Below are 25,066 nucleotides of genomic sequence, written 5' to 3'. Positions count from 1 at the left end.
ATTCCCTGAAGATGTTATACTCAGGGTTTATTATGCTGAAGGATGCAAGTTAAAATCAGCAAGGATGGGGGGATGAGCAAGGTCCAACTTCCTTGGCTGTGGCAGCCCAGGGAAGCCCACCTGAGTCCTGAAGTGCAGGGTTTATTGGGGTCTGTCACGTTAATGTGGGGACCACCATGTGCCTGACCTTGGCCTCCAGCCCCCAGGGGCAACTCAGGAAGCCCCACTGTGTATCACGCCATCAGCACAGACCAGCCTGGAGCGAGGCCCATGGAGCATGGACACTCCCATCAGACTCAAGGTGACCTCTGGAGCCAGGAGCAGAGGCCCGGTCTCTCTGTGGGCTGGTGAACCCACACCACACAGGCCCTGGTGCAGTGCCCATTCCGTGTGGTCAGCATGGGTGCACATGGGTCAGCAAGTGTCTGTGTGTCTCAGCCTGTGACCACTGACCACACTGTCCTGCTCTGCTCACAAGAGCGAGGCCAATGGAGGGACAACGTGGGTGGGAACAAAGCCGGGTCATGGTCAGGCTGGGTGAGAAATGGTCCAAGGAGTGAGAACCCAGCTGCCCTTGCCTGGTGAGCTGAGAGCTGACGTTCGCCCTGTGGTCAGTCCATCTCCCCACATCCCAAGGTAGAGCTGCCTTTCCTGCACCCTGGGGCAGGGTCATGCCTGTGTATACAGCAGGATGCACAGCAGTGCACACAGCAAGCCCAATGCCTGCCCTTACCATGTAGTCAGGGGCTTGGTGAGGGTGGAACATCACGACAGGACGTGGGTCGACCCCGGGGAGGATGTAGGGGTGAAGTGTTTGGGAGCCTCTGGAGGGAACCCTCACCTGTCTGCACAGGTGGATTGAGGACACAGACCAAGGGTGGGCAGGCGGGGAGCTCAGTCCTGGGTCATCCCTGAGGCTGGAGGAGGGGTGTGGAGCGGGAGGATGGTGGTGGGGATGAGGGGCTGATCGCCGGACAGTGTGGAGACAGATCATTCGAGGCAGCGGGGAAGGTGGAAGACTGTGCCTGATGGCAGGACGGAGAGACCAGCAGGCGGTGCTGCAGGCGCGGGTAGCAGGGCTGCTCCCTGCAGGGCAGCGCCAGAGCCCCGCACCGCTGGAAACCACGGGATGTCCGGACAGAACCACAGAGGATGGGGGGCCATATGGGCGGGAAGAGTTTGGAAAAGTCACCTTATCTCCACATGTCCTGGGGGAGGGTTCCCTGCTCCAGCCTCTTTCCTTAGAGTCTCCCCACCTGGGGAAGTCAACACACTCAACAGCTGGTCGTGCAAGGCTTGGAATTCATCGGGAGGATGAAAGGGAAAAGGGGGGAAGGAATGAGAAATAAGCTCTACGTATTTGGACAGCACATGACACTCTAATTTCCAATCAGGAAGAGGAATTTCCTAAAGGCTCAGGCTGCCCCTGTAACCAGAATGGGGCTTGAAGCAATCCTGCCACTTTGTGGACGGTTTCAGAAACAAGTTGAAGACACTTGCTCAGGGGCACTGCAATCCACAACGCCTGCAAAGTTGTAAGTGACAACTATCGTAGAAAAATGTCTTGGGGTAAGTAACTGAAAAGAACTTGAAAACAAGGCAGAATTGCAGGAACCGGATTGCAAGAGGTAGATTGGACTTGCCGTTAAAGCACATGAAAGCTGCTCAATATTGCTTATGATTCAGTTGGCCAAAAAGGGTGTACAGGTTGAAACCCATACGACCTTTGTGGCCAAGCAAACATGCGGGAAACACAAATCAACACGACAAAGATGTAGCACTTTGCCCCAGTCAGAATGGCCAACCTCACAAAGTGTAAAAACAACAAATGGAGGAGGGGATGTGGAGAAAATGGAACCCCGCTACGCTGATGGTGGGAATGTCAATTGCTAACAGCCACACTGGAGAAGGGTATGATGTTTCCTACAAATTCTAAAAAATAGAGCTACAGGGACTTCCTGGTGGTGCAGACGTTAAGACTCCAACTGCCAAGGCAGAGGACACGGGGTCGAGCCCAAGTCCAGAAAGATAACACATGCCACGGAGCAACTAAGCCAATACACCACAACTACTGAGCCTGTGCTCTAGAGCCCGTGAGCCACAACTACTGAAGCTTGGCGCCTAAAGCCAGTGCACCACAAGAAGAGAAGCCACGGCAATGAGAAGCCCGCGCACTTCAACGAAGAGTAGCCCCAACTTCCTGCAACTAGAGAAACCCCACACGAAATAAGGAAGACCCAACACAGGCAAAATTAATGACTTAATTAATTAAAAAACAATAGAGTTACAGAGCATACGGCACTACCACTCCTGGGGATATATTTTGGGATAACCATAAATCAACAGGACACAGGAACTTCAACTATTACTGCAGCACTTTTGCAGGATCCTCGACTTGGAAACAATATAAATGTCCTTGGAAGGAAAAAATGGATAAAGACGATATGGTACTTATGTACAATGGAATAGTACTCAGCCATGAAATCAATGAAATAAGGCCAGTTGCAGCAACTCGAGTGGATTTAGATAAGATCATTCTAAGTGACAAAAGTCAGACACAAAAAGACACTTAGCACAAGATACTATTTATAGGTGGAATATAAAATAGATACACATGAACTAAATTACAAAACAGAAACAGGGTCACATATTTACAAAACACACTTATGGCTGATAAAGTGGAAAGGTGGGGTGGGGTGAGACATAAACCAGAGGGTTGAAATTAACACAGATACCGTTCCAAAGATGAAATAGGTATTCGACAAAATCTACTCTATAGCTCAAGAAGTGGACTCAGCACACTCTAGTCACCAGAAAAGAATACATACGACGGGTAAGAATCTTAAAAGAATTTACGGATGTCTCTCTGTAAGTGAAACAAGTGGATGTGCAGCAGCAAGAAAGACAGCATTGAAAATCACCTTTACCAAATAAATTTAAAAAAAAAACAAATAAAAGACACAAAAAGAAAATGTTACAAAATTCGTTCAGGGGATGTGAAGCAACCTACATTGACCACATTTAGACACACAGATGGATGAGACAAAAGGCTGAACACTCCTGGGGCTGAGAGGATTGGTGAGGTTGGGTGAGCAAATGTAGAACCTTCAAAGTAATACTGTGTGATACCCATTCCATGGGTCCCAAATCTACAGGGTCAAGGGCATCTTCCTACAGCGAAAACATGCATGGGAAACCCAGAGGATGGTACCCGTGTGATCGAGAAAGGTTACTAAAACGCACCTCATTTCTCCTCTCCTTGTGCTCGGGTTCGCAATTCCAGCCGCTTTACTACCAATCTCCCCATTGGAGACTCAGCACCTTTAACCTCCTCTTTCGTACAGTTTCAAATTTGTCCTGAGGATGAACAGGAACAGTCGGAACCAATGAGAGAGTAACTCTAGGTGTTGGGACAGGCAAAGGTCACTCCATTTTCCCATCAGGAAGAAGAATGAACCACAGGATCAGCCTGCCCCTCGGAACCAGAATAGGGCCTGAAGCATTCCTGCGCTTTTACGGCCAGCTCCCAAAAAAGCGATCTGACAAATGGAGCTCAGGGGCACTGCAATTCACAAACCTGCAGAGTTATAAATGATAACTCCCGTCCACAAATATATTGAGGGAGGGCAACGAAGAGGACTTGAAAGCAAGGCAGAATTGCAGGAAACAGATTTCAGGAGGTAGATTCGACTCGCCTTTAAAGCACATGTAAAGCGGCAAAACGTTGACAATGATGCCCTTGGCCAAAAAGGGCGTATGCGTTTTTTCCTGAATATATTCAGGAAAAAACGCATACGCACTATTTGGTCAACCAAGCAAGCCGGAAAGGCAAATCAGCGCTACAAAGAAGTCTCGCTTGCCATCGGTCAAAAGGGCTATGCTGAAAAAAGTGTAAAAACCAGAAAAGCAGGACAGGCCATGGAGACATGGGGGCATTGCTACGCGGATGGGTGGGATATAAACTGCCAACAGCCACTCTAGAGAAGTGTACGGTGTGTCCTGAAACATGTAATAAGCACAGCTTAGAGAGCATAGGGCACTTCCACTCATGGGCGTATAAATTGGGAAACCTAAAAATCAACAAGACACAGGCACCCCAAAGTTTAGGGCTGCTCTGTTTCCAAGAACCTCCACTTCGGTACACCTTCAATATCCCAGGAAAGAGAAAAATGGATAAAGAAGTTGTGGTACTTAGGCACAATGGAATATCACTCTGCCATGAAATCAATGTCATAAGGCTAGTAGCAGCATGATGAGTGGATTTAGGTACGATGATTCTAAGTAAAATTCGTCACACAGAAAAAGACACTTAGCCTACAATATCACTTATAGAGGGAATGGAAAAATCGCTACACTTGAACTGAATTACAAAACAGAACAGAGTCACACATTGAGAAAACACACTAGGGCTACTTAACGGGAAAGGTGAGGTGGGGTGATGCATAAAACAAGGGTTTGAAATTAGCTCAGATACCGTTCCACAAGCCAAATATGGAATAGCCAAGACCTACTCCCTGCTCAGTGAACTGCACTCAACACCCCCTATTCACCGCCCAAGAATATATCTGACTAGTAAGAGTCTTAAAACCTATGTATTGATATCTCTCTGGAAGTGAATCAAGAGGGTGTAAAGCGGCATAAACACAGCAGTGAAAAGCAGCTATACCCCACTATAAAAATAAATTACTTTAAAAAACCCATAAAACAAAGACAGTGAAAGAGAGAGGAATTCTTACAAAATCCGTTCAGGGGCTCTGATGCAACCTGGATGGTCCATATCTAGACCCACAGCAGGATGATACATAAGGCTGGACACCCTTGGGGCTGAGAGGATTGGTGAGGTTGGGTGAGCAAACGCAGACCCTTTAGAGTCATACTGCGTGGTACCCATCCCATGGGTCCCAAATCTCCAGGTTCAAGGGCATCTTCCGACATCGAAAACATGCATGGGAAACCCAGAAGATGGTACACCGTGTGATCGGGAAAGGTTTCTAAAACGCACCTTATGTTTCCTCTCCTTGTGCTCGGGTTCGCCATTCCAGCCGCTTTACTAACAATGTCCCTACTTGGAGAATCAGCAACGTTTACCTCCTGTTTCGTACTGGTTGCAATTTGTCCTGAGGATGACCGGGAAGAGCGGGAACCAATGAGAGACGAGCTCTAGGTGTTGGGACAGGCACAGGTCACTCTATATTCCCATCAGGAAGAAGAATGAACCACAGGCTCAGCCTGACCCCCGGAACCAGAATAGAACCAGAAACAATCCTGCGCTTTTGCGGCCAGCTCCCAAAAAAGCGAGTTGAAAAATGGAGCTCAGGGGCACTGCAATTCACAAACCTGCAGAGTTATAAATGATAACTCTCGTCCATAAATGTATTGAGGGAAGGCAACGAAGAGGATTTGAAAGCAAGGCAGATTTGCAGGAAACAGATTTCAGGAGGTAGATTCGACTCGCCTTTAAAGCACATGAAAAGCGGCAAAGCGTCCACAATGATGCCCTTGGCCAAAAAGGGCGTATGCGTTTTTTCCTGAATATATTCAGGAAAAAACGCATACGCCCTTTTTGGCCAACAGAGCAAGCCGGAAAGGCAAATCAGCGCTACAAAGAAGTCTCGCTTGCCATCGGTCAAAAGGGACACGATGAAAAAAGTGTAAAAACCAGAAATGCAGGACAGGCCATGGAGACATGGGAGCCTTGCTACGCTGATGGGCGGGATGTAAATTGCCAACAGCCACTCTGGAGAAGTGTACGCTGTGTCCTGAAACATGTAATAAACACAGCTTAGAGAGAATAAGGCACTTCCACTCATGGGCGTATAAGTTGGGAAAAGTAGAAATCAACAAGACACATGCACCCCAAAGTTTAGGGCTGCTCTGTTTCCAAGAACCTCCACTTCGGTCTACCTTAAATATCCCAGGAAAGAGAAAAATGCATAAAGAAGTTGTGGTACTTATGCACAATGGAATATCACTCAGCCATGAAATCAATGTCATAAGGCTAGTAGTAGCATGATGAGTGGATTTAGGTACGATGATTCTAAGTGAAATACGTCACACAGAAAAAGACACTTAGATTACGATATCACTTATAGAGGGAATGGAAAAATCGCTACACTTGAACTGAATTACAAAACAGAACAGAGTCACACATTTAGAAAACACACTAGGGCTGCTTAACGGGAAAGGTGAGGTGGGGTGATGCATAAAACAAGGGTTTGAAATTAGCTCAGATACCGTTCCACAAGCCAAATATGTAATAGCCAAGACCTACTCCCTGCTCAGTGAACTGGACCCAACACCCCCTATTCACCGCCCAAGAATATATCTGACTAGTAAGAGTCTTAAAACCTATGTATTGATATCTCTCTGGAAGTGAATCAAGAGGGTGTAAAGCGGCATAAACACAGCAGTGAAAAGCAACTATACCCCACTATAAAAATAAATTACTTAAAAAAACTCATAAAACAAAGACAGTGAAAGACAGAGAAATTCTTACAAAATCCGTTCAGGGGCTCTGATGCAACCTGGATGGTCCATATCTAGAGCCACAGCAGGATGATACATAAGGCTGGACACCCTTGGGGCTGAGAGGATTGGTGAGGTTGGGTGAGCAAACGCAGACCCTTTAGAGTCATACTGCGTGGTACCCATCCCATGGGTCCCAAATCTCCAGGTTAAAGGGCATCTTCCGACATCGAAAACATGCATGGGAAACCCAGAAAATGGTACACCGTATGATGGAGAAAGGTTTCTAAAACGCACCTCATGTCTCCTCTCCTTGTGCTCGGGTTCACCATTCCAGCCGCTTTACTAACATTCTCCCTACTTGGAGAATCAGCACCGTTAACCTCCTTTTTCGTACTGGTTGCAATTTGTCCTGAGGATGACCGGGAAGAGGGGGAACCAATGAGAGACTAGCTCTAGGTGTTGGGACAGGCACAGGTCACTCTATTTTCCCATCAGGAAGAAGAATGGACCACAGGCTCAGCCTGCCCCCCGGAACCAGAATAGGGCCAGAAGCAATCCTGCGCTTTTGCGGGCAGCTCCCAAAAAAGCGAGTTGAAAAACGGAGCTCAGGGGCACTGCAATTCACAAACCTGCAGAGTTATAAATGATAACTCTCGTCCGCAAATATACTGAGGGAAGGCAACGAAGAGGATTTGAAAGCAAGGCAGAATTGCAGGAAACAGATTTCAGGAGGTAGATTCGACTCGCCTTTAAAGCACATGAAAAGCGGCAAAGCGTCCACAATGATGCCCTTGGCCAAAAAGGGCGTATGCGTTTTTTCCTGAATATATTCAGGAAAAAACGCATACGCCCTTTTTGGCCAACAGAGCAAGCCGGAAAGGCAAATCAGCGCTACAAAGAAATCTCGCTTGCCATCGGTCAAAAGGGCGATGCTGAAAAAAGTGTAAAAACCAGAAATGCAGGACACGCCATGGAGACATGGGAGCCTTGCTATGCTGATGGGCGGCATGTAAATTGCCAACAGCCACTCTGGAGAAGTGTACGCTGTGTCCTGAAACATGTAATAAACACAGCTTAGAGAGCATAAGGCACTTCCACTCATGGGCGTAGAAGTTGGGAAAACTAAAAATCAACAAGACACATGCACCCCAAAGTTTAGGGCTGCTCTGTTTCCAAGAACCTCCACTTCGATCCACCTTAAAAATCCCAGGAAATAGAAAAATGGATAAAGATGTTGTGGTACTTATGCACAATGGAATATCACTCAGCCATGAAATAAATGTCATAAGGCTAGTAGCAGCATGATGAGTGGATGTAGGTACGATGATTCTAAGTGAAATACGTCACACAGAAAAAGACACTTAGCCTACGATATTACTTATAGAGGGAATGGAAAAATCGCTACACTTGAACTGAATTACAAAACAGAACAGAGTCACACATTTAGAAAACACACTAGGGCTGCTTAACGGGAAAGGTGAGGTGGGGTGATGCATAAAACAAGGGTTTGAAATTAGCTCAGATACCATTCCACAAGCCAAATATGGAATAGCCAAGACCTACTCCCTGCTCAGTGAACTGGACTCAACACCCCCTATTCACCGCCCAAGAATATATCTGACTAGTAAGAGTCTTAAAACGTATGTATTGATATCTCTCTGGAAGTGAATCAAGAGGGTGTAAAGCGGCATAAACACAGCAGTGAAAAGCAACTATACCCCACTATAAAAATAAATTACTTTAGAAAAACTCATAAAACAAAGACAGTGAAAGAGAGAGAAATTCTTACAAAATCCGTTCAGGGGCTCTGATGCAACCTGGATGGTCCATATCTAGAGCCACAGCAGGATGATACATAAGGCTGGACACCCTTGTGGCTGAGAGGATTGGTGAGGTTGGGTGAGCAAACGCAGACCCTTTAGAGTCATACTGCGTGGTACCCATCCCATGGGTCCAAATCTCCAGGTTCAAGGGCATCTTCCGACATCGAAAACATGCATGGGAAACCCAGAAGATGGTACACCGTGTGATCGGGAAAGGTTTCTAAAACGCACCTCATGTCTCCTCTCCTTGTGCTCGGGTTCGCCATTCCAGCCGCTTTACTAACAATGTCCCTACTTGGAGAATCAGCAACGTTAACCTCCTGTTTCGTACTGGTTGCAATTTGTCCTGAGGATGACCGGGAAGAGCGGGAACCAATGACAGACGAGCTCTAGGTGTTGGGACAGGCACAGGTCACTCATATTCCCATCAGGTAGAAGAATGAACCACAGGCTCAGCCTGACCCCCGGAACCAGAATAGGGCCAGAAGCAATCCTGCACTTTTGCGGCCAGCTCCCAAAAAAGCGAGTTGAAAAATGGAGCTCAGGGGCACTGCAATTCACAAACCTGCAGAGTTATAAATGATAACTCTCGTCCGCAAATGTATTGAGGGAAGGCAACGAAGAGGATTTGAAAGCAAGGCAGAATTGCAGGAAACAGATTTCAGGAGGTAGATTCGACTTGCCTTTAAAGCACATGAAAAGCGGCAAAGCGTCCACAATGATGCCCTTGGCCAAAAAGGGCGTATGCGTTTTTTCCTGAATATATTCAGGAAAAAACGCATACGCCCTTTTTGGCCAACAGAGCAAGCCGGAAAGGCAAATCAGCGCTACAAAGAAGTCTCGCTTGCCATCGGTCAAAAGGGCCACGATGAAAAAAGTGTAAAAACCAGAAATGCAGGACAGGCCATGGAGACATGGGAGCCTTGCTACGCTGATGGGCGGGATGTAAATTGCCAACAGCCACTCTGGAGAAGTGTACGCTGTGTCCTGAAACATGTAATAAACACAGCTTAGAGAGCATAAGGCACTTCCACTCATGGGCGTATAAGTTGGGAAAAGTAGAAATCAACAAGACACATGCACCCCAAAGTTTAGGGCTGCTCTGTTTCCAAAAACCTCCACTTCGGTCTACCTTAAATATCCCAGGAAAGAGAAAAATGCATAAAGAAGTTGTGGTACTTATGCACAATGGAATATCACTCAGCCATGAAATCAATGTCATAAGGCTAGTAGCAGCATGATGAGTGGATTTAGGTACGATGATTCTAAGTGAAATACGTCACACAGCAAAAGACACTTAGCCTACGATATCACTTATAGAGGGAATGGAAAAATCGCTACACTTGAACTGAATTACAAAACAGAACAGAGTCACACATTTAGAAAACACACTAGGGCTGCTTAACGGGAAAGGTGAGGTGGGGTGATGCATAAAACAAGGGTTTGAAATTAGCTCAGATACCGTTCCACAAGCCAAATGTGTAATAGCCAAGACCTACTCCCTGCTCAGTGAACTGGACTCAACACCCCCTATTCACCGCCCAAGAATATATCTGACTAGTAAGAGTCTTAAAACCTATGTATTGATATCTCTCTGGAAGTGAATCAAGAGGGTGTAAAGCGGCATAAACACAGCAGTGAAAAGCAACTATACCCCACTATAAAAATAAATTACTTAAAAAAAACTCATAAAACAAAGACAGTGAAAGAGAGAGAAATTCTTACAAAATCCGTTCAGGGGCTCTGATGCAACCTGATTGGTCCATATCTAGAGCCACAGCAGGATGATACAAAAGGCTGGACACCCTTGGGGCTGAGAGGTTTGGTGAGGTTGGGTGAGCAAACGCAGACCGTTTAGAGTCATACTGCGTGGTACCCATCCCATGGGTCCCAAATCTCCAGGTTCAAGGGCATCTTCCGACATCGAAAACATGCATGGGAAACCCAGAAGATGGTACACCGTGTGATCGGGAAAGGTTTCTAAAATGCACCTCATGTCTCCTCTCCTTGTGCTAGGGTTCGCCATTCCAGCCGCTTTACTAACAATCTCCCTACTTGGAGAATCAGCACCGTTAACCTCCTGTTTCGTACTGGTTGCAATTTGTCCTGAGGATGACCGGGAAGAGCGGGAACCAATGACAGACGAGCTCTAGGTGTTGGGACAGGCACAGGTCACTCTATATTCCCATCAGGAAGAAGAATGAACCACAGGCTCAGCCTAACCCCGGAACCAGAATAGAACCAGAAGCAATCCTGCGCTTTTGCGGCCAGCTCCCAAAATAGCGAGTTGAAAAATGGAGCTCAGGGGCACTGCAATTCACATACCTGCAGAGTTATAAATGATAACTCTCGTCCATAAATATATTGAGGGAAGGCAACGAAGAGGATTTGAAAGCAAGGCAGAATTGCAGGAAACAGATTTCAGGAGGTAGATTCGACTCGCCTTTAAAGCACATGAAAAGCGGCAAAGCGTCCACAATGATGCCCTTGGCCAAAAAGGGCGTATGCGTTTTTTCCTGAATATATTCAGGAAAAAACGCATACGCCCTTTTTGGCCAACAGAGCAAGCCAGAAAGGTAAATCAGCGCTACAAAGAAGTCTCGCTTGCCATCGGTCAAAAGGGCCACGATGAAAAAAGTGTAAAAACCAGAAATGCAGGACAGGCCATGGAGACATGGGAGCCTTGCTACGCTGATGGGCGGCATGTAAATTGCCAACAGCCACTCTGGAGAAGTGTACACTGTGTCTATAAACATGTAATAAACACAGCTTAGAGAGAATAAGGCACTTCCACTCATGGGCGTATAAGTTGGGAAAAGTAGAAATCAACAAGACACATGCACCCCAAAGTTTAGGGCTGCTCTGTTTCCAAGAACCTCCACTTCGGTCTACCTTAAATATCCCAGGAAAGAGAAAAATGCATAAAGAAGTTGTGGTACTTATGCACAATGGAATATCACTCAGCCATGAAATCAATGTCATAAGGCTAGTAGCAGCATGATGAGTGGATTTAGGTACGATGATTCTAAGTGAAATACGTCACACAGCAAAAGACACTTAGCCTACGATATCACTTATAGAGGGAATGGAAAAATCGCTACACTTGAACTGAATTACAAAACAGAACAGAGTCACACATTTAGAAAACACACTAGGGCTGCTTAACGGGAAAGGTGAGGTGGGGTGATGCATAAAACAAGGGTTTGAAATTAGCTCAGATACCATTCCACAAGCCAAATATGGAATAGCCAAGACCTACTCCCTGCTCAGTGAACTGGACTCAACACCCCCTATTCACCGCCCAAGAATATATCTGACTAGTAAGAGTCTTAAAACGTATGTATTGATATCTCTCTGGAAGTGAATCAAGAGGGTGTAAAGCGGCATAAACACAGCAGTGAAAAGCAACTATACCCCACTATAAAAATAAATTACTTTAGAAAAACTCATAAAACAAAGACAGTGAAAGAGAGAGAAATTCTTACAAAATCCGTTCAGGGGCTCTGATGCAACCTGGATGGTCCATATCTAGAGCCACAGCAGGATGATACATAAGGCTGGACACCCTTGTGGCTGAGAGGATTGGTGAGGTTGGGTGAGCAAACGCAGACCCTTTAGAGTCATACTGCGTGGTACCCATCCCATGGGTCCAAATCTCCAGGTTCAAGGGCATCTTCCGACATCGAAAACATGCATGGGAAACCCAGAAGATGGTACACCGTGTGATCGGGAAAGGTTTCTAAAACGCACCTCATGTCTCCTCTCCTTGTGCTCGGGTTCGCCATTCCAGCCGCTTTACTAACAATGTCCCTACTTGGAGAATCAGCAACGTTAACCTCCTGTTTCGTACTGGTTGCAATTTGTCCTGAGGATGACCGGGAAGAGCGGGAACCAATGACAGACGAGCTCTAGGTGTTGGGACAGGCACAGGTCACTCATATTCCCATCAGGTAGAAGAATGAACCACAGGCTCAGCCTGACCCCCGGAACCAGAATAGGGCCAGAAGCAATCCTGCACTTTTGCGGCCAGCTCCCAAAAAAGCGAGTTGAAAAATGGAGCTCAGGGGCACTGCAATTCACAAACCTGCAGAGTTATAAATGATAACTCTCGTCCGCAAATGTATTGAGGGAAGGCAACGAAGAGGATTTGAAAGCAAGGCAGAATTGCAGGAAACAGATTTCAGGAGGTAGATTCGACTTGCCTTTAAAGCACATGAAAAGCGGCAAAGCGTCCACAATGATGCCCTTGGCCAAAAAGGGCGTATGCGTTTTTTCCTGAATATATTCAGGAAAAAACGCATACGCCCTTTTTGGCCAACAGAGCAAGCCGGAAAGGCAAATCAGCGCTACAAAGAAGTCTCGCTTGCCATCGGTCAAAAGGGCCACGATGAAAAAAGTGTAAAAACCAGAAATGCAGGACAGGCCATGGAGACATGGGAGCCTTGCTACGCTGATGGGCGGGATGTAAATTGCCAACAGCCACTCTGGAGAAGTGTACACTGTGTCCTGAAACATGTAATAAACACAGCTTAGAGAGCATAAGGCACTTCCACTCATGGGCGTATAAGTTGGGAAAAGTAGAAATCAACAAGACACATGCACCCCAAAGTTTAGGGCTGCTCTGTTTCCAAAAACCTCCACTTCGGTCTACCTTAAATATCCCAGGAAAGAGAAAAATGCATAAAGAAGTTGTGGTACTTATGCACAATGGAATATCACTCAGCCATGAAATCAATGTCATAAGGCTAGTAGCAGCATGATGAGTGGATTTAGGTACGATGATTCTAAGTGAAATACGTCACACAGCAAAAGACACTTAGCCTACGATATCACTTATAGAGGGAATGGAAAAATCGCTACACTTGAACTGAATTACAAAACAGAACAGAGTCACACATTTAGAAAACACACTAGGGCTGCTTAACGGGAAAGGTGAGGTGGGGTGATGCATAAAACAAGGGTTTGAAATTAGCTCAGATACCGTTCCACAAGCCAAATGTGTAATAGCCAAGACCTACTCCCTGCTCAGTGAACTGGACTCAACACCCCCTATTCACCGCCCAAGAATATATCTGACTAGTAAGAGTCTTAAAACCTATGTATTGATATCTCTCTGGAAGTGAATCAAGAGGGTGTAAAGCGGCATAAACACAGCAGTGAAAAGCAACTATACCCCACTATAAAAATAAATTACTTAAAAAAAACTCATAAAACAAAGACAGTGAAAGAGAGAGAAATTCTTACAAAATCCGTTCAGGGGCTCTGATGCAACCTGATTGGTCCATATCTAGAGCCACAGCAGGATGATACAAAAGGCTGGACACCCTTGGGGCTGAGAGGTTTGGTGAGGTTGGGTGAGCAAACGCAGACCGTTTAGAGTCATACTGCGTGGTACCCATCCCATGGGTCCCAAATCTCCAGGTTCAAGGGCATCTTCCGACATCGAAAACATGCATGGGAAACCCAGAAGATGGTACACCGTGTGATCGGGAAAGGTTTCTAAAATGCACCTCATGTCTCCTCTCCTTGTGCTAGGGTTCGCCATTCCAGCCGCTTTACTAACAATCTCCCTACTTGGAGAATCAGCACCGTTAACCTCCTGTTTCGTACTGGTTGCAATTTGTCCTGAGGATGACCGGGAAGAGCGGGAACCAATGACAGACGAGCTCTAGGTGTTGGGACAGGCACAGGTCACTCTATATTCCCATCAGGAAGAAGAATGAACCACAGGCTCAGCCTAACCCCGGAACCAGAATAGAACCAGAAGCAATCCTGCGCTTTTGCGGCCAGCTCCCAAAATAGCGAGTTGAAAAATGGAGCTCAGGGGCACTGCAATTCACATACCTGCAGAGTTATAAATGATAACTCTCGTCCATAAATATATTGAGGGAAGGCAACGAAGAGGATTTGAAAGCAAGGCAGAATTGCAGGAAACAGATTTCAGGAGGTAGATTCGACTCGCCTTTAAAGCACATGAAAAGCGGCAAAGCGTCCACAATGATGCCCTTGGCCAAAAAGGGCGTATGCGTTTTTTCCTGAATATATTCAGGAAAAAACGCATACGCCCTTTTTGGCCAACAGAGCAAGCCAGAAAGGTAAATCAGCGCTACAAAGAAGTCTCGCTTGCCATCGGTCAAAAGGGCCACGATGAAAAAAGTGTAAAAACCAGAAATGCAGGACAGGCCATGGAGACATGGGAGCCTTGCTACGCTGATGGGCGGCATGTAAATTGCCAACAGCCACTCTGGAGAAGTGTACACTGTGTCTATAAACATGTAATAAACACAGCTTAGAGAGAATAAGGCACTTCCACTCATGGGCGTATAAGTTGGGAAAAGTAGAAATCAACAAGACACATGCACCCCAAAGTTTAGGGCTGCTCTGTTTCCAAGAACCTCCACTTCGGTCTACCTTAAATATCCCAGGAAAGAGAAAAATGCATAAAGAAGTTGTGGTACTTATGCACAATGGAATATCACTCAGCCATGAAATCAATGTCATAAGGCTAGTAGCAGCATGATGAGTGGATTTAGGTACGATGATTCTAAGTGAAATACGTCACACAGCAAAAGACACTTAGCCTACGATATCACTTATAGAGGGAATGGAAAAATCGCTACACTTGAACTGAATTACAAAACAGAACAGAGTCACACATTTAGAAAACACACTAGGGCTGCTTAACGGGAAAGGTGAGGTGGGGTGATGCATAAAACAAGGGTTTGAAATTAGCTCAGATACCATTCCACAAGCCAAATATGGAATAGCCAAGACCTACTCCCTGCTCAGTGAACTGGACTCAACACCCCCTATTCACCGCCCAAGAATATATCTGACTAGTAAGAGTCTTAAAACGTATGTATTGATATCTCTCTGGAAGTGAATCAAGAGGGTGTAAAGCGGCATAAACACAGCAGTGAAAAGCAACTATACCCCACTATAAAAATAAATTACTTTAGAAAAACTCATAAAACAAAGACAGTGAAAGAGAGAGAAATTCTTACAAAATCCGTTCAGGGGCTCTGATGCAACCTGGATGGTCCATATCTAGAGCCACAGCAGGATGATACATAAGGCTGGACACCCTTGTGGCTGAGAGGATTGGTGAGGTTGGGTGAGCAAACGCAGACCCTTTAGAGTCATACTGCGTGGTACCCATCCCATGGGTCCAAATCTCCAGGTTCAAGGGCATCTTCCGACATCGAAAACATGCATGGGAAACCCAGAAGATGGTACACCGTGTGATCGGGAAAGGTTTCTAAAACGCACCTCATGTCTCCTCTCCTTGTGCTCGGGTTCGCCATTCCAGCCGCTTTACTAACAATGTCCCTACTTGGAGAATCAGCAACGTTAACCTCCTGTTTCGTACTGGTTGCAATTTGTCCTGAGGATGACCGGGAAGAGCGGGAACCAATGACAGACGAGCTCTAGGTGTTGGGACAGGCACAGGTCACTCATATTCCCATCAGGTAGAAGAATGAACCACAGGCTCAGCCTGACCCCCGGAACCAGAATAGGGCCAGAAGCAATCCTGCACTTTTGCGGCCAGCTCCCAAAAAAGCGAGTTGAAAAATGGAGCTCAGGGGCACTGCAATTCACAAACCTGCAGAGTTATAAATGATAACTCTCGTCCGCAAATGTATTGAGGGAAGGCAACGAAGAGGATTTGAAAGCAAGGCAGAATTGCAGGAAACAGATTTCAGGAGGTAGATTCGACTTGCCTTTAAAGCACATGAAAAGCGGCAAAGCATCCACAATGATGCCCTTGGCCAAAAAGGGCGTATGCGTTTTTTCCTGAATATATTCAGGAAAAAACGCATACGCCCTTTTTGGCCAACAGAGCAAGCCGGAAAGGCAAATCAGCGCTACAAAGAAGTCTCGCTTGCCATCGGTCAAAAGGGCCACGATGAAAAAAGTGTAAAAACCAGAAATGCAGGACAGGCCATGGAGACATGGGAGCCTTGCTACGCTGATGGGCGGGATGTAAATTGCCAACAGCCACTCTGGAGAAGTGTACGCTGTGTCCTGAAACATGTAATAAACACAGCTTAGAGAGCATAAGGCACTTCCACTCATGGGCGTATAAGTTGGGAAAAGTAGAAATCAACAAGACACATGCACCCCAAAGTTTAGGGCTGCTCTGTTTCCAAAAACCTCCACTTCGGTCTACCTTAAATATCCCAGGAAAGAGAAAAATGCATAAAGAAGTTGTGGTACTTATGCACAATGGAATATCACTCAGCCATGAAATCAATGTCATAAGGCTAGTAGCAGCATGATGAGTGGATTTAGGTACGATGATTCTAAGTGAAATACGTCACACAGCAAAAGACACTTAGCCTACGATATCACTTATAGAGGGAATGGAAAAATCGCTACACTTGAACTGAATTACAAAACAGAACAGAGTCACACATTTAGAAAACACACTAGGGCTGCTTAACGGGAAAGGTGAGGTGGGGTGATGCATAAAACAAGGGTTTGAAATTAGCTCAGATACCGTTCCACAAGCCAAATGTGTAATAGCCAAGACCTACTCCCTGCTCAGTGAACTGGACTCAACACCCCCTATTCACCGCCCAAGAATATATCTGACTAGTAAGAGTCTTAAAACCTATGTATTGATATCTCTCTGGAAGTGAATCAAGAGGGTGTAAAGCGGCATAAACACAGCAGTGAAAAGCAACTATACCCCACTATAAAAATAAATTACTTAAAAAAAACTCATAAAACAAAGACAGTGAAAGAGAGAGAAATTCTTACAAAATCCGTTCAGGGGCTCTGATGCAACCTGATTGGTCCATATCTAGAGCCACAGCAGGATGATACAAAAGGCTGGACACCCTTGGGGCTGAGAGGTTTGGTGAGGTTGGGTGAGCAAACGCAGACCGTTTAGAGTCATACTGCGTGGTACCCATCCCATGGGTCCCAAATCTCCAGGTTCAAGGGCATCTTCCGACATCGAAAACATGCATGGGAAACCCAGAAGATGGTACACCGTGTGATCGGGAAAGGTTTCTAAAATGCACCTCATGTCTCCTCTCCTTGTGCTAGGGTTCGCCATTCCAGCCGCTTTACTAACAATCTCCCTACTTGGAGAATCAGCACCGTTAACCTCCTGTTTCGTACTGGTTGCAATTTGTCCTGAGGATGACCGGGAAGAGCGGGAACCAATGACAGACGAGCTCTAGGTGTTGGGACAGGCACAGGTCACTCTATATTCCCATCAGGAAGAAGAATGAACCACAGGCTCAGCCTAACCCCGGAACCAGAATAGAACCAGAAGCAATCCTGCGCTTTTGCGGCCAGCTCCCAAAATAGCGAGTTGAAAAATGGAGCTCAGGGGCACTGCAATTCACATACCTGCAGAGTTATAAATGATAACTCTCGTCCATAAATATATTGAGGGAAGGCAACGAAGAGGATTTGAAAGCAAGGCAGAATTGCAGGAAACAGATTTCAGGAGGTAGATTCGACTCGCCTTTAAAGCACATGAAAAGCGGCAAAGCGTCCACAATGATGCCCTTGGCCAAAAAGGGCGTATGCGTTTTTTCCTGAATATATTCAGGAAAAAACGCATACGCCCTTTTTGGCCAACAGAGCAAGCCAGAAAGGTAAATCAGCGCTACAAAGAAGTCTCGCTTGCCATCGGTCAAAAGGGCCACGATGAAAAAAGTGTAAAAACCAGAAATGCAGGACAGGCCATGGAGACATGGGAGCCTTGCTACGCTGATGGGCGGCATGTAAATTGCCAACAGCCACTCTGGAGAAGTGTACACTGTGTCTATAAACATGTAATAAACACAGCTTAGAGAGAATAAGGCACTTCCACTCATGGGCGTATAAGTTGGGAAAAGTAGAAATCAACAAGACACATGCACCCCAAAGTTTAGGGCTGCTCTGTTTCCAAGAACCTCCACTTCGGTCTACCTTAAATATCCCAGGAAAGAGAAAAATGCATAAAGAAGTTGTGGTACTTATGCACAATGGAATATCACTCAGCCATGAAATCAATGTCATAAGGCTAGTAGCAGCATGATGAGTGGATTTAGGTACGATGATTCTAAGTGAAATACGTCACACAGCAAAAGACACTTAGCCTACGATATCACTTATAGAGGGAATGGAAAAATCGCTACACTTGAACTGAATTACAAAACAGAACAGAGTCACACATTTAGAAAACACACTAGGGCTGCTTAACGGGAAAGGTGAGGTGGGGTGATGCATAAAACAAGGGTTTGAAATTAGCTCAGATACCATTCCACAAGCCAAATATGGAATAGCCAAGACCTACTCCCTGCTCAGTGAACTGGACTCAACACCCCCTATTCACCGCCCAAGAATATATCTGACTAGTAAGAGTCTTAAAACGTATGTATTGATATCTCTCTGGAAGTGAATCAAGAGGGTGTAAAGCGGCATAAACACAGCAGTGAAAAGCAACTATACCCCACTATAAAAATAAATTACTTTAGAAAAACTCATAAAACAAAGACAGTGAAAGAGAGAGAAATTCTTACAAAATCCGTTCAGGGGCTCTGATGCAACCTGGATGGTCCATATCTAGAGCCACAGCAGGATGATACATAAGGCTGGACACCCTTGTGGCTGAGAGGATTGGTGAGGTTGGGTGAGCAAACGCAGACCCTTTAGAGTCATACTGCGTGGTACCCATCCCATGGGTCCAAATCTCCAGGTTCAAGGGCATCTTCCGACATCGAAAACATGCATGGGAAACCCAGAAGATGGTACACCGTGTGATCGGGAAAGGTTTCTAAAACGCACCTCATGTCTCCTCTCCTTGTGCTCGGGTTCGCCATTCCAGCCGCTTTACTAACAATGTCCCTACTTGGAGAATCAGCAACGTTAACCTCCTGTTTCGTACTGGTTGCAATTTGTCCTGAGGATGACCGGGAAGAGCGGGAACCAATGACAGACGAGCTCTAGGTGTTGGGACAGGCACAGGTCACTCATATTCCCATCAGGTAGAAGAATGAACCACAGGCTCAGCCTGACCCCCGGAACCAGAATAGGGCCAGAAGCAATCCTGCACTTTTGCGGCCAGCTCCCAAAAAAGCGAGTTGAAAAATGGAGCTCAGGGGCACTGCAATTCACAAACCTGCAGAGTTATAAATGATAACTCTCGTCCGCAAATGTATTGAGGGAAGGCAACGAAGAGGATTTGAAAGCAAGGCAGAATTGCAGGAAACAGATTTCAGGAGGTAGATTCGACTTGCCTTTAAAGCACATGAAAAGCGGCAAAGCGTCCACAATGATGCCCTTGGCCAAAAAGGGCGTATGCGTTTTTTCCTGAATATATTCAGGAAAAAACGCATACGCCCTTTTTGGCCAACAGAGCAAGCCGGAAAGGCAAATCAGCGCTACAAAGAAGTCTCGCTTGCCATCGGTCAAAAGGGCCACGATGAAAAAAGTGTAAAAACCAGAAATGCAGGACAGGCCATGGAGACATGGGAGCCTTGCTACGCTGATGGGCGGGATGTAAATTGCCAACAGCCACTCTGGAGAAGTGTACGCTGTGTCCTGAAACATGTAATAAACACAGCTTAGAGAGCATAAGGCACTTCCACTCATGGGCGTATAAGTTGGGAAAAGTAGAAATCAACAAGACACATGCACCCCAAAGTTTAGGGCTGCTCTGTTTCCAAAAACCTCCACTTCGGTCTACCTTAAATATCCCAGGAAAGAGAAAAATGCATAAAGAAGTTGTGGTACTTATGCACAATGGAATATCACTCAGCCATGAAATCAATGTCATAAGGCTAGTAGCAGCATGATGAGTGGATTTAGGTACGATGATTCTAAGTGAAATACGTCACACAGCAAAAGACACTTAGCCTACGATATCACTTATAGAGGGAATGGAAAAATCGCTACACTTGAACTGAATTACAAAACAGAACAGAGTCACACATTTAGAAAACACACTAGGGCTGCTTAACGGGAAAGGTGAGGTGGGGTGATGCATAAAACAAGGGTTTGAAATTAGCTCAGATACCGTTCCACAAGCCAAATGTGTAATAGCCAAGACCTACTCCCTGCTCAGTGAACTGGACTCAACACCCCCTATTCACCGCCCAAGAATATATCTGACTAGTAAGAGTCTTAAAACCTATGTATTGATATCTCTCTGGAAGTGAATCAAGAGGGTGTAAAGCGGCATAAACACAGCAGTGAAAAGCAACTATACCCCACTATAAAAATAAATTACTTAAAAAAAACTCATAAAACAAAGACAGTGAAAGAGAGAGAAATTCTTACAAAATCCGTTCAGGGGCTCTGATGCAACCTGATTGGTCCATATCTAGAGCCACAGCAGGATGATACAAAAGGCTGGACACCCTTGGGGCTGAGAGGTTTGGTGAGGTTGGGTGAGCAAACGCAGACCGTTTAGAGTCATACTGCGTGGTACCCATCCCATGGGTCCCAAATCTCCAGGTTCAAGGGCATCTTCCGACATCGAAAACATGCATGGGAAACCCAGAAGATGGTACACCGTGTGATCGGGAAAGGTTTCTAAAATGCACCTCATGTCTCCTCTCCTTGTGCTAGGGTTCGCCATTCCAGCCGCTTTACTAACAATCTCCCTACTTGGAGAATCAGCACCGTTAACCTCCTGTTTCGTACTGGTTGCAATTTGTCCTGAGGATGACCGGGAAGAGCGGGAACCAATGACAGACGAGCTCTAGGTGTTGGGACAGGCACAGGTCACTCTATATTCCCATCAGGAAGAAGAATGAACCACAGGCTCAGCCTAACCCCGGAACCAGAATAGAACCAGAAGCAATCCTGCGCTTTTGCGGCCAGCTCCCAAAATAGCGAGTTGAAAAATGGAGCTCAGGGGCACTGCAATTCACATACCTGCAGAGTTATAAATGATAACTCTCGTCCATAAATATATTGAGGGAAGGCAACGAAGAGGATTTGAAAGCAAGGCAGAATTGCAGGAAACAGATTTCAGGAGGTAGATTCGACTCGCCTTTAAAGCACATGAAAAGCGGCAAAGCGTCCACAATGATGCCCTTGGCCAAAAAGGGCGTATGCGTTTTTTCCTGAATATATTCAGGAAAAAACGCATACGCCCTTTTTGGCCAACAGAGCAAGCCAGAAAGGTAAATCAGCGCTACAAAGAAGTCTCGCTTGCCATCGGTCAAAAGGGCCACGATGAAAAAAGTGTAAAAACCAGAAATGCAGGACAGGCCATGGAGACATGGGAGCCTTGCTACGCTGATGGGCGGCATGTAAATTGCCAACAGCCACTCTGGAGAAGTGTACACTGTGTCTATAAACATGTAATAAACACAGCTTAGAGAGAATAAGGCACTTCCACTCATGGGCGTATAAGTTGGGAAAAGTAGAAATCAACAAGACACATGCACCCCAAAGTTTAGGGCTGCTCTGTTTCCAAGAACCTCCACTTCGGTCTACCTTAAATATCCCAGGAAAGAGAAAAATGCATAAAGAAGTTGTGGTACTTATGCACAATGGAATATCACTCAGCCATGAAATCAATGTCATAAGGCTAGTAGCAGCATGATGAGTGGATTTAGGTACGATGATTCTAAGTGAAATACGTCACACAGCAAAAGACACTTAGCCTACGATATCACTTATAGAGGGAATGGAAAAATCGCTACACTTGAACTGAATTACAAAACAGAACAGAGTCACACATTTAGAAAACACACTAGGGCTGCTTAACGGGAAAGGTGAGGTGGGGTGATGCATAAAACAAGGGTTTGAAATTAGCTCAGATACCGTTCCACAAGCCAAATGTGTAATAGCCAAGACCTACTCCCTGCTCAGTGAAGTGGACTCAACACACCCTATTCACCGCCCAAGAATATATCTGACTAGTAAGAGTCTTATAACTTATGTATTGATATCTCTCTGGAAGTGAATCAAGAGGGTGTAAAGCGGCATAAACACAGCAGTGAAAAGCAGCTATACCCCACTATAAAAATAAATTACTTTAAAAAAACCCATAAAACAAAGACAGTGAAAGAGAGAGGAATTCTTACAAAATCCGTTCAGGGGCTCTGATGCAACCTGGATGGTCCATATCTAGAGCCACAGCAGGATGATACATAAGGCTGGACACCCTTGGGGCTGAGAGGATTGGTGAGGTTGGGTGAGCAAACGCAGACCCTTTAGAGTCATACTGCGTGGTACCCATCCCATGGGTCCCAAATCTCCAGGTTCAAGGGCATCTTCCGACATCGAAAACATGCATGGGAAACCCAGAAGATGGTACACCGTGTGATCGGGAAAGGTTTCTAAAACGCACCTCATGTCTCCTCTCCTTGTGCTCGGGTTCGCCATTCCAGCCGCTTTACTAACAATCTCCCTACTTGGAGAATCAGCACCGTTAACCTCCTGTTTCGTACTGGTTGCAATTTGTCCTGAGGATGACCGGGAAGAGCAGGAACCAATGAGAGACGAGCTCTAGGTGTTGGGACAGGCACAGGTCACTCTATATTCCCATCAGGAAGAAGAATGAACCACAGGCTCAGCCTAACCCCGGAACCAGAATAGAACCAGAAGCAATCCTGCGCTTTTGCGGCCAGCTCCCAAAATAGCGAGTTGAAAAATGGAGCTCAGGGGCACTGCAATTCACAAACCTGCAGAGTTATAAATGATAACTCTCGTCCATAAATATATTGAGGGAAGGCAACGAAGAGGATTTGAAAGCAAGGCAGAATTGCAGGAAACAGATTTCAGGAGGTAGATTCGACTCGCCTTTAAAGCACATGAAAAGCGGCAAAGCGTCCACAATGATGCCCTTGGCCAAAAAGGGCGTATGCGTTTTTTCCTGAATATATTCAGGAAAAAACGCATACGCCCTTTTTGGCCAACAGAGCAAGCCAGAAAGGTAAATCAGCGCTACAAAGAAGTCTCGCTTGCCATCGGTCAAAAGGGCCACGATGAAAAAAGTGTAAAAACCAGAAATGCAGGACAGGCCATGGAGACATGGGAGCCTTGCTACGCTGATGGGCGGCATGTAAATTGCCAACAGCCACTCTGGAGAAGTGTACACTGTGTCTATAAACATGTAATAAACACAGCTTAGAGAGAATAAGGCACTTCCACTCATGGGCGTATAAGTTGGGAAAAGTAGAAATCAACAAGACACATGCACCCCAAAGTTTAGGGCTGCTCTGTTTCCAAGAACCTCCACTTCGGTCTACCTTAAATATCCCAGGAAAGAGAAAAATGCATAAAGAAGTTGTGGTACTTATGCACAATGGAATATCACTCAGCCATGAAATCAATGTCATAAGGCTAGTAGCAGCATGATGAGTGGATTTAGGTACGATGATTCTAAGTGAAATACGTCACACAGCAAAAGACACTTAGCCTACGATATCACTTATAGAGGGAATGGAAAAATCGCTACACTTGAACTGAATTACAAAACAGAACAGAGTCACACATTTAGAAAACACACTAGGGCTGCTTAACGGGAAAGGTGAGGTGGGGTGATGCATAAAACAAGGGTTTGAAATTAGCTCAGATACCGTTCCACAAGCCAAATGTGTAATAGCCAAGACCTACTCCCTGCTCAGTGAAGTGGACTCAACACACCCTATTCACCGCCCAAGAATATATCTGACTAGTAAGAGTCTTATAACTTATGTATTGATATCTCTCTGGAAGTGAATCAAGAGGGTGTAAAGCGGCATAAACACAGCAGTGAAAAGCAGCTATACCCCACTATAAAAATAAATTACTTTAAAAAAACCCATAAAACAAAGACAGTGAAAGAGAGAGGAATTCTTACAAAATCCGTTCAGGGGCTCTGATGCAACCTGGATGGTCCATATCTAGAGCCACAGCAGGATGATACATAAGGCTGGACACCCTTGGGGCTGAGAGGATTGGTGAGGTTGGGTGAGCAAACGCAGACCCTTTAGAGTCATACTGCGTGGTACCCATCCCATGGGTCCCAAATCTCCAGGTTCAAGGGCATCTTCCGACATCGAAAACATGCATGGGAAACCCAGAAGATGGTACACCGTGTGATCGGGAAAGGTTTCTAAAACGCACCTCATGTCTCCTCTCCTTGTGCTCGGGTTCGCCATTCCAGCCGCTTTACTAACAATGTCCCTACTTGGAGAATCAGCAACGTTAACCTCCTGTTTCGTACTGGTTGCAATTTGTCCTGAGGATGACCGGGAAGAGCGGGAACCAATGACAGACGAGCTCTAGGTGTTGGGACAGGCAGAGGTCACTCATATTCCCATCAGGTAGAAGAATGAACCACAGGCTCAGCCTGACCCCCGGAACCAGAATAGGGCCAGAAGCAATCCTGCACTTTTGCGGCCAGCTCCCAAAAAAGCGAGTTGAAAAATGGAGCTCAGGGGCACTGCAATTCACAAACCTGCAGAGTTATAAATGATAACTCTCGTCCGCAAATGTATTGAGGGAAGGCAACGAAGAGGATTTGAAAGCAAGGCAGAATTGCAGGAAACAGATTTCAGGAGGTAGATTCGACTCGCCTTTAAAGCACATGAAAAGCGGCAAAGCGTCCACAATGATGCCCTTGGCCAAAAAGGGCGTATGCGTTTTTTCCTGAATATATTCAGGAAAAAACGCATACGCCCTTTTTGGCCAACAGAGCAAGCCGGAAAGGCAAATCAGCGCTACAAAGAAGTCTCGCTTGCCATCGGTCAAAAGGGCGATGCTGAAAAAAGTGTAAAGACCAGAAATGCAGGACACGCCATGGAGACATGGGAGCCTTGCTACGCTGATGG

This window comes from Eubalaena glacialis, chromosome 5 (assembly GCF_028564815.1).
Source record: "Eubalaena glacialis isolate mEubGla1 chromosome 5, mEubGla1.1.hap2.+ XY, whole genome shotgun sequence".
Classification (NCBI taxonomy): domain Eukaryota; kingdom Metazoa; phylum Chordata; class Mammalia; order Artiodactyla; family Balaenidae; genus Eubalaena; species Eubalaena glacialis.
Note: the sequence above shows the minus strand (reverse complement) of the source record.